The sequence below is a fragment of the Nerophis ophidion genome, linkage group LG26, assembly GCF_033978795.1.
Source record: "Nerophis ophidion isolate RoL-2023_Sa linkage group LG26, RoL_Noph_v1.0, whole genome shotgun sequence".
NCBI classification, from domain to species: Eukaryota; Metazoa; Chordata; class Actinopteri; order Syngnathiformes; family Syngnathidae; genus Nerophis; species Nerophis ophidion.
Window position 1 is genome coordinate 10,770,102 of NC_084636.1, and position 11,062 is coordinate 10,781,163.

At 34.1% G+C, this 11,062-nt stretch overlaps 1 long non-coding RNA gene across 1 annotated transcript in view; it reads right to left on the reverse strand.

The window, feature by feature from the left end:
• LOC133543798 (uncharacterized) overlaps nt 1-4,739 on the reverse strand; it is a 107,798-nt gene extending 103,059 nt beyond the window's left edge. Inside the window, exons 1-3 of the long non-coding RNA XR_009804526.1 lie at nt 4,659-4,739; nt 4,304-4,437; nt 2,981-3,055 (exon numbers count right to left, since the gene is read on the reverse strand). This is a non-coding gene — a long non-coding RNA (uncharacterized LOC133543798). The remainder of the gene's footprint in view (nt 1-2,980; nt 3,056-4,303; nt 4,438-4,658) is intronic.
• Between the last annotated feature and the right edge of the window lie 6,323 nt (nt 4,740-11,062).

Sequence of the window (11,062 nt, forward strand, 5' to 3'; positions counted from 1 at the left end):
CCAAAATTATCCTTTTGAGTGAATATGTACAACAGAAAATACACATTTACAGTTGCTAATGATGTTAAAACAGGGTTAATGTTAGCACATGCGCAGCCAAAACATCAAAAATGTCGCTAACTCACCGCTATGTGTTTTTCTCTAGTTGGAAATGTGAACATTTCTGCTGTTACAGATGACAGCGCGTGATATAAATGTTCTTTTTCAAGTAGTAATGAGTGAGGTCATGTGACTGCCAGGCCCCGTTTGATTGGTGAAAAGGAATCAAGGGCCAGGAGTGCTTACGTTGGATTGGTAAAATAATCATGTGAATGGACAAAAAAACATCTGCATGATTACAATAAATTACTGGCAGCTGTGGTTGCCAGGAATTTGCAATAAAAAATACAATTTTGATAAATAGAACATTACAGTATGTTGATGATAAGTCCGTCAATTTTACAGTTAATTGTTTTTGCTTATGGTAAACTAAAATGAAAAAAAAAGATAAATTGATAACCTGTTTTTTTGTTTTGTTTTTTAACTATTGAATTTACAGTAAAATACTGGCAGCTGTGATTTACAGGAATTTCCCATAAAAAAAATCACTTTTGATAAATAGAACATTATGGTATGTTGATGATAAGTTGGTAAATTTTACAGTTTTTGCTTAGGGTGAATTACTATTTCAAAAAATATATTAATTGTTAACCTGTCTATTCAAAAAAAAAAACTATCGAATTAAAGGTAACATTCTGGCAGCTGTGATTGCCAGGAATTCACCATAAAAAATAAAATTTTGATGGATAGAACATTACAATATGTTGATGTTAAGTCTGTTAATTTTACGGTTAATTGTTTTTGCTCACAGTAAATTACTTTTAAATTTTTTTAATAAAATTGTTAACCTGTTTATCATTAAAAAAACAACTATAGAATTTACGGTAAAATACTGGCAGCTGTGGTTGCCAGGAATTCGCAATAAAAATAAAATCTTGATAAATAGAACATTATGGTATGTTGATAAGTCTGTTAATTTTACAGTCAATTGTTTTTGTTTACGGTAAATTACTATTAAAAAAAATGTTAACTTGTTGATAAAAAAAAAAACCTGTAGAATTTACGGTAAAATACTGGCAGCTGCGGTTGCCAGGAATTCGCAATAAAAAATAAAATGTTGATGAATAGAACATGACGGTTTGTTGTTGATAAGTCCGTTAATTTTACAGTTAATTGTTTTTGCTTCCGGTTAATTGCTGTGAAAAAAAGATAATTTGTTAACCTGTTTATTAAAAAAAACTATTGAATTTACAGTAAAATACTGGCAGCTACAATTTCCAGGAATTCACCATAAAAATAAAATGTTAATAGAACATTATGGTATGTTGAGTAGTCCATTAATTTTGCAGTTAATTGTTTTTGCTTACGGGAAATTACTATTAAAAAAAAAATTGTTAACCTGTTTTTCGGAAAAAAAAAACTATAGAATTTACGGTAAATTACTGGCAGCTGTGGTTGCCAGGAACTCACCATAAATAATTACATTTTGATCAATATAAATGATATGTTGATAAGTCCGATAATTTTACAGTTAATTGTTTTTGCTAACGGTAAATTAATATAAAAAAAAAAAAAATGCTTTGTTAACCTGTTTATTAAAAAACTGTTGAATTTCCAGTAAAATACCGGTAGCTACGGTTTCCATTTATTTTGATAAATAGAACATTACGGTACGTTGATGATAAGTCCGTTCATTTTACTGTTAATTGTTTTTGCTTACGGTAAATTACTATTACAAAAAAAACCATTGTTGACCTGCTTATCAAAAAAAATGTAGAATTCACAGTAAAATACTGGCAAGTGTGGTTGCCAGGAATTCGCAATAAAAAATAAAATGTTGATAAATAGAACATTACGGTATGTTGATGATAAGTCTGTTCATTTTACAGTTAATTGTTTTTGCTTATGGTAAATTACTATTACAAAAAAACCATTGTTAACCTGCTTATTAATTTTTTTTTTAGAATTTACAGTAAAATACTGGCAAGTGTGGTTGCCAGGAATTCGCAATAAAAAATAAAATGTTGATAAATAGAACATTACGGTATGTTGATAAGTCTGTTAATTTTACAGTTAATTGTTTTTGCTTACAGTGAATCACCCTTCAATTATTAAACTGTTTATTTAAAAAAATGTATAGATTTTACAGTAAAATACTGGCAGGTGTGGTTGCCAGGAATTCGCAATAAAAAATAAAATGTTGATAAATAGAACATTACGGTATGTTGATGATAAGTCTGTTAATTTTACAGTTAATTGTTTTTGCTCACGGTGAATCACCCTTCAATTATTAAACTGTTTATTTATTTATTTTAAATATTTTGGTTTTGGCCCTCAAAAAAATATTGAGTAGATAAAAATATCGATCTAATCACCCTAATATCAGGTAGTGATACCACCCTTAATATCGTCACCACCACTCCGTTTATGTGTACTAATGCTGATCACAAGACTACTTCATCTCTACAGATCTGTTTCATGAGGGGTTCCCTCAATCATCAGGAGATTTTAATGTAAGCATTCACATACAATGGTTTATATAGAGCACAGAGTGGGTGGGTACAAGCAGGCGTAAGGTGTGGTGATTGGCTCATGTGTTACCTAGGAGGTGTTTCCGTCTATGGCGGCATGTTGAAATGATTTCACTGCGCTTGTTGAGGGATGATAGATCTGGATGATATATAATAAACAGTTTCTCTTTTAAGCATAGGTTGCATCTTTTATTACCACTGTTGTAAGGTGTGCTGGATGCAAGAATTTGCCATGTTATTGAATATTCAACATTATTGTCTTTGAGGTTCCAAATGTGTTTGCTGAGTTCTGTAGAATTCTGCAAAGTCTGGTTTCTAAAGGAGGCGTTGTGATTATTCCATCTTGTTTTGAACGCTCCTTCGGTTAATCCTACGTACGTGTCGGATGTGTTGATGTCCTTGCGTATTACCTTTGCTTGGTAAACGACTGATGTCTGTAGGCACCTTCCGTTGAGAGGGCAATCAGGTTTCTTCATGAAACAGACCTGTAGAGATGAAGTAGTCTTGTGATTTTTCCCCACACCTACACACACACATATATATATATATATATATATATATACACACACAAACACATCTATATGCACACACATATATGTATACAAACACACACACACACATATATATACACACACATATCTACACATATGCATTTATATATATATATATATATATATATATATATATATATATATATATACACATACATATGGATATATATCTATATATATCCACATATATCTATCTATACATATATATGTATATATGGGTATATATATGTGTGTGTATATATATACATAAATGGGTTGTACTTGTATAGCGCTTTTCTACCTTCAAAGTACTCAAAGCGCTTTGACACTACTTCCACATTTACCCATTCACACACACATTCACACACTGATGGAGGGAGCTGCCATGCAAGGCGCCAACCAGCACCCATCAGGAGCAAGGGTGAAGTGTCTTGCTCAGGACACAACGGACGTGACGAGGTTGGTTCTAGGTGGGATTTGAACCAGTGACCCTCGGGTTGCGCACGTCCACTCTCCCACTGCGCCACGCCGTGTATATAGGTATATGTATATATATATATATATATATATATATATATATGCATATATATGTGTATATATCTTTATACATACATACACAAACACTCATATATATATATATATCTTTATACATACATACACAAACACTCATATATATATATATATCTTTATACATACATACACACACACACACATTATATATATATATATGTATATATATATATATATATATATATATATATAAATGATTATATATTATTGTAATAATATAATTGATATATAATTATTGAGATAATCATATATCAAGAAAATGTGAAAATTCGACCCCTAACTTGTTTACTTCTGTCACGACCTCATTAAAGTTTATTTAATCAATCAGAAATTTCAAGCAGGTATAATGCACAAACATTGGTATGTGTGGAGAGTGTTTTGCATCTCTAGTAATGGATTTTAATGGGTGTTTTTTATTTAAGTTTTTTTTCAATGCTGATTGGAACTTTGTTTTTTTTCATCCACAAACTTTAATGAGCACGATGTGTAATGTGTGACCGTGTTTCTTAAGTTTTTGTGCTTGTTGATATTTTTTTCCCCTGCACCATGACTAGGGAAGTTTGTTTGTATTCTGGAATCCCTGTGCAAAGGGTTGTTGTTGATGTACATTTAATGGCCGCTGACTTTATTTACTTTTGTTAACCCGCAGCCCTGCGTTGAGGTGTCCAGGGTGAACACCGTCTTCCGCCCGATTGTAGCTGAGACAGGCACCAGCGCTCCCCGCGACCCCAAAGGGAATAAGCGGTAGAAAATGGATGGATGTTAACCTGCAGATTAAGAGAAATGGCAGATCTCAGATTACTATTTGTACAAGTAAACACTGCGCCTAAACAAATTGTGTATTAGAATCCTGCGGGCCAAATTTAAGACGCCGATGTGCTGCACTTCACCCTCAAACCATAGTTTGTAATCCCTGGTTTACAGTGGGATTTTTGTTGTTAATACCGCAAGTGTCGCGAAATGCAAGTAAAACTAATGAAATACTCACAAAGAAGCATGGAACAAACAAACAAAAAACAGCACAGGAAGCATCAGTCGCAAAAGTAGAATGACCCGGCCAGCACTGAAGGAGGGACCCAGGTGGAACTAAATCCAACTAATTAAAGGCGGCACAGGTGTGCTGACAGGACATGGAACAGAAAGTAAAGGTGCTTCAAAACACAGAGACCAAACAGGAAACACTGACAAAATAAGAGCACCAGGACAGGAAGTGATTCTAAACACAGGAAAACCAAAACATAACTAAACTGCCCGGCGATGAGGTGCAGCTGAGATAGACTCCAGCACCCCCAGCAACCCCGAAAGGGACAAGCAGTAGAAAATGGATGGATTGATGGATGGAACTAAATTGCAAGTAGCAATTCTGACAGTAAGCATTGTATTTATTACAGAGCAGGTGTTTGGTTGAAACATGCATCTTAGTTGTAGTTTTCAGTGATAAATTTGGAGGTGTTGAAATCGCCATGTAAAATCGCTAATGCTAATCAGTAGCATGTCAATAGCAAAGCAATGTATATTAGTGGAGTTTTACTTTACTTACTCTTTTTTTGGAGTCAACTGCTTTGTTGGCATTGAAAATTGCAACATTACCGAGTGGTAGTTTGGCTGAGTCTGCTCTCAGTGCTGCTGGAGTGATCACCCTATGTAAAGTCAGCTCTGGGTCACGTGAAAAATGAGACAGTGGGATTTTACTAAGAAATGACTTTCAAGGTGAAAAAAAAAATGTTCAAAGTAAAATTTGATTTTCAGGGGTAAACAATGATTTTCAAAGTAAAAGCTGATTTTCAAGGAAAAAAATTATTTTTAATGAAAAAGTTGATTTTCAAGGTAAAAAAAATGTTTCTAGGAAAAAGTGGATTTTCAAAGTAAACAGTGATTTTTTAAGTAAAAGTTAATTTTCAAGGTAAACAATGATTTTCAAAGAAAAAGTTGATTTTCAAAGTAAAAATGATTTAAGGTAAAAAAAAGATTTTTAAGGTAAAAGTTGACTTTCAAGGTAAAAGTTGATTCTCAAGGTAAAAAAAAATGTTTCAAGGTAAAAGTTGATTTTCAGGTATAAAAAAATAGTTTCAAGGAAAAAGTTGATATCCAGGGTAACCAATGATTTTCAAAGTAAAAGTTTTTTCAAGGTAAAAATGATTTTTAAGGAAAAAAATGATTTTTAAGGAAAAAGTTGATTTTCAAGGTAAAAGTTGATTTTCAATGTAAAAAAATGTTTCAAGGAAAAAGTGGATTTTCAAGGTAAACAGTGATTTTCAAAGTAAAAGTTGATTTTCAAGGTAAACAATTATTTTTAAAGAAAAAGTTGATTTTCAAGGTAAACAATGATTTAAGGAAAAAAAAGATTTTTAAGGTAAAAGTTGACTTTCAAGGTAAAAGTTGATTCTCAAGGTAAAAAAATGTTTCAAGGAAAAAGTTGATTTTCAGGGTAAACAATGATTTTCAAAGTAAAAGTTGATTTTCAAGGTAATAATGATTTTTAAAGAAAAAAAAGATTTTAAGGAAAAAGTGGATTTTCAAGGAAAAAGTGGATTTTCAAGGTAAAAGTTGATTTTCAAGGTAAACAATGATTTTCAAAGAAAAAGTTGATTTTCAAAGTAAAAATGATTTAAGGAAAAAAAGATTTTTAAGGTAAAAGTTGATTTTCAAGGTAAAAGTTGATTCTCAAGGTAAAAAAAATGTTTCAAGGTAAAAGTTGATTTTCAGGTATAAAAAAATAGTTTCAAGGAAAAAGTTGATATTCAGGGTAACCAATGATTTTCAAAGTAAAAGTTGATTTTCAAGGTAAAAATTATTTTTAAGGAAAAAAATGATTTTTAAGGAAAAAGTTGATTTTCAAGGTAAAAGTAGATTTTCAATGTAAAAAAAATGTTTCAAGGAAAAAGTGGATTTTCAAGGTAAACAGTGATTTTCAAAGTAAAAGTTAATTTTCAAGGTAAATAATGATTTTTAAAGAAAAAGTTGATTTTCAAGGTAAACAATGATTTAAGGAAAAAAAAGATTTTTAAGGTAAAAGTTGGTTCTCAAGGTAAAAAAATGTTTCAAGGTAAAAGTTGATATTCAGGGTAAACAATGATTTTCAAAGTAAAAGTTGATTTTCAAGGTAAACATTATTTTTATGGAAAAAAAAGATTTTCAAGGAAAACGTGGATTTTTAAGGTAAACAGTGATTTTCAAAGTAAAAGTGGATTTTTAAGGTAAAAAATGATTTTCAAAGAAAAAGTTGATTTTCAAAGTAAAAATGATTTAAGGAAAAAAATATTTGAGGTAAAAGTTGATTCTCAAGGTAAAGAAATGTTTCAAGGTAAACAATTATTTTCAAAGTAAAAGTTGATTTTCAAGGTAAAAAAAAATGTTTCAAGGTAAAAGTTGATTTTCAAGGTAAACAATGATTTTAAAAGTTAAAGTTGATTTTCAAGGTAAAAATGATTATAAGGGTAAAAAATTATTTTCAAGGCAAAAAATGATTTAAGGTAAAAGTTGATTTTCCAGTGAAGTTGGCACATTGTGTAAATGGTAAATAAAAAAGAAAACCCTTTCCAACTTATATTCAATTGAATAGACTGCAAAGACAAGATATTTAATGTTCCAAATGAGAAACTTTTTATTTAGTTTTTTTGCAAATAATCATAAACTTAGAATTTAATGGCAGCAACACGTTGCAGAAAAAATGCACAGAGGCATTTTTACCACTGTGTTATATGGCCTTTCCTTTTAACAACACTCAGTAAAGGTTTTAGGAACTGAGGAGCCAAATTTTTCAACCTTTTCAGGTGGAATTATTTCCCATTTTTGCTTGATGTACAGCTTAAGTTGTTCAACAGTCCGGGGTCTCCGTTTTGGTATTTTAGGCTTCATAATGCACCACACATTTTAGATGTGAGACCGGTCTGGACTACTGGCTGGGCAGTCTAGTACCCGAACTCTTTTACTATGAAGCCACGCTGTTGTAACACATGGCTTGGCATTGTCTTGCTAAAATAAGCAGGGGCGTCCATGAAAAAGACGTTGCTTGGATGGCGACATATGTTGCTCCAAAACCTGTATGTACCTTTCAGCATTAATGGTGCCTTCACAGATGTGTAAGTTACCCATGCCTTGGGCACTAATACACACCCATACCATCACAGATGCTGGCTTTTCAACTTTGCGCCTGTAAAAATCTGTTTTTTTCTTTTCCTCTTTGTTCACGACCTCCACAGATACCAGGAACTATTTGAAATGTGGACTCGTCGGACCAGTTTCCACTTTGCATCAGTCCATCTTAGATGAGCTGGGGCCGAGAGAAGCCGGCGGTGTTTCTGGGTGTTGTTGATAAATGGCTTTGGCTTTGCATAGTAGAGTTTTAACTTGTACTTACAGATGTAGCGACCAACTGTAGATACTGACAGTGTTTTTTTTTAAGTGTTCCTGAGCCGATGTGGTGATATTCTTCACACACTGATGTCACTTTTTAATGCAGTACCGCCCGAGGGATCGAACGTCACGGGCATTGCCGTTTGTGCATTGATTTCTAAAGATTCTCTGAACCTTTTGACGGTATTACGGACCTTAGATGGTGAAATCTCAAAATTCCTTGCAATAGCTGATTGAGAAATGTTGTTCTTTATCTGTTCCACAATTTGCTCACGCATTTGCTCACAAAGTAGTGACCTTCGCCCCGTCCTTGTTGATGAATGGCCGAGCATTTCATGGAAGCTGCTTTTACACCCAATCACGGCACACACCTGTTCCCAATTAGCCTGTTCACCTGTGGGGATGTTCCAAATAAGTGTTTGATTACAATTCCCTCAACTTACTCAGTCTTCTTTACCACTTGTGCCAGCTTTTAGGCATCAAAATTCCAAATGAGCTAATATTTGCAAAAAAATAACAGAGGTTTAGCAGTTGGAACATTAAATATATTTTATTTGCAGCGTATTCAATTGAATATGTTGAAATTTGCAAATCATTGTATTCTGTTTTTATTCTCGATTTACACTACTTCACTGGTTTTGGGTTTTGTACATAAACCAGTAGGTTTTGGTCGGTGCCAAAAAAAAAAAAGTACCGTATTCGGTACCCATCCCTGCCAATCATTGGTACTTTAACCAACACCTGTTGAACTAAAGTTAAGTTAAAGTTTAAGTACCAATGATTGTCACACACACACTAGGTGTGGCGAAATTTGTCCTTTGCATTTGACCCATCCCCTTGTTCACCCCCTAGGGGGTGAGGGGAGCAGTGGGCAGCAGTGGTGCCACGCCCGGTAATCATTTTTGGTGATTTAACCCCCAATTCCAACCCTTGATGCTGAGTGCCAAGCAGGGAGGTAATGGGTCCCATTGTTATAGTCTTTGGTATGACTCGGCCGGGGTTTGAACTCACAACCTACCCATCTCAGGGCGGACACTCTAACCACTAGGTTACTGAGTAGGTAATTTACCTAATTAAGGTGACAAATGGTCTGACTTTTAATGTGTCATCATACATATACATAAATATATATATATATACATATACATAAATATATATATATATATATATATATATATATATATATATATATATACACAAATACATACATACACAAATATATACATATATATACACATACATATATACACATAAATATACACATACATACGTATATTTATATACATAAATATATGTGTATATATACATATACAAACATATGTACACATATACAAACATACATATATGTACATATATACATATATACAAATATATACATATATATATACACATACATACATACATACACATATAAATATACACATACATGTATATACATAAATATATGTCTATATATGCGGGCGGCATGGCGTAGTGGGTAGAGCGGCCGTGCCAGAAACCTGAGGGTTGCAGGTTCGCTTCCCACCTATTGACATCCAAATCGCTGCCGTTGTGTCCTTGGGCAGGGCACTTCACCCTTGCCCCCGGTGCCGCTCACACTGGTGAATGAATGATTGGTGGGGGTCGGAGGGGCCGTAGGCGCAAACTGGGAGCCACGCTTCCGTCAGTCCACCCCAGGGCAGCTGTGGCTACTGATGTAACTTACTACCACCAGGTGTGAATGAATGATGGGTTCCAACTTCTCTGTGAGCGCTTTGAGTATCTAACAATAGAAAAGCGCAATATAAATCTAATCCATTATTATCATTATTATTATTATATACATATATACATACATATATACACATACATATATAGATATACATACATATATACATATACATAAATATTCACGTACACATATATACATATACATATATATATACATATACATTTGTGTGTTTGTATGTATGTATGTATACATATATATTTGTATGTATATATATATATATATATATATATATATATATATATATATATATATATATATATATATATATATATATATATAAAATCGTACGCTTTGGGGAACACTTGGAGGAGGAAGAACTGTTTTTGTTCCCGGCGCACCGAGCTCCAAAGGTCCACAAAAAGGCACACTGGGGTGAGATTGATGCGGCGTGTGCGACTGTCGCCTCGGGCAAAGCATCCACTCAGTCCAGACCGCTAAATTTGATTTACCCTTGAACTTTTGCCAAACTGATAGATGAGAAGTTCAAACTGGGCTCAGGCCGCCTCCCCCACCCTGCAGCCTCCGGGGCCAAAATCTGATCCATATTTCTTCTTTGAGGGGTTTATTATCAACGAACGTGACCCAGTTTTCTCCAGGACCAATCACAACACATGCGAGGGGACGTTTTAGCAGTTTTTTGTCGGGGTGTCAGTGTCGCTGGCACCTGAGCAAACAACCCACACACACACACACACACACACACACACACACACACACACACACACTGATTCATGCTAGATTTAAGGCCAGGATTTATGGTATTTATTCGGCGTGAGCTCACTCACACGGATTGGAGCTTTCATGCGAGCGAGGAGGAAATGACAAAGTGATGCCCTCAGAGACCCGGGCAGCCTGGGCACGGGCGGAAAAAATGCCGTGTGCGACGGCCTGCGTCCTTTTGCACACGAGCAATGGGCGACATCGAGCAGAAGGACGCACATAGTCATTCAAAAATAATCTGCAAACATAACGATGTACAGTATTATTGTGGCATAGTAAACTGCAATTCTAACGTTTTATTTGCAAAAGTCATTCCAAAAGTTTTAGAAACAGTTGACCATTCATCGGCAGTGCGCCTTATTATCCGGTGCACCTTATGGTCCGGAAATAAGTTATATAAATGATACTAAAACCTTTCTTTAGGCTAATGTTTTACTCGTTATTTTGCGGCCCCCACCTAATATGAAAGTTTCATATTAGTGCGGCCCGCAAGTTTTCTATGAATGGCGCTTAACAGCGTTGTGTTATTTGGCTCCAAAATGGCT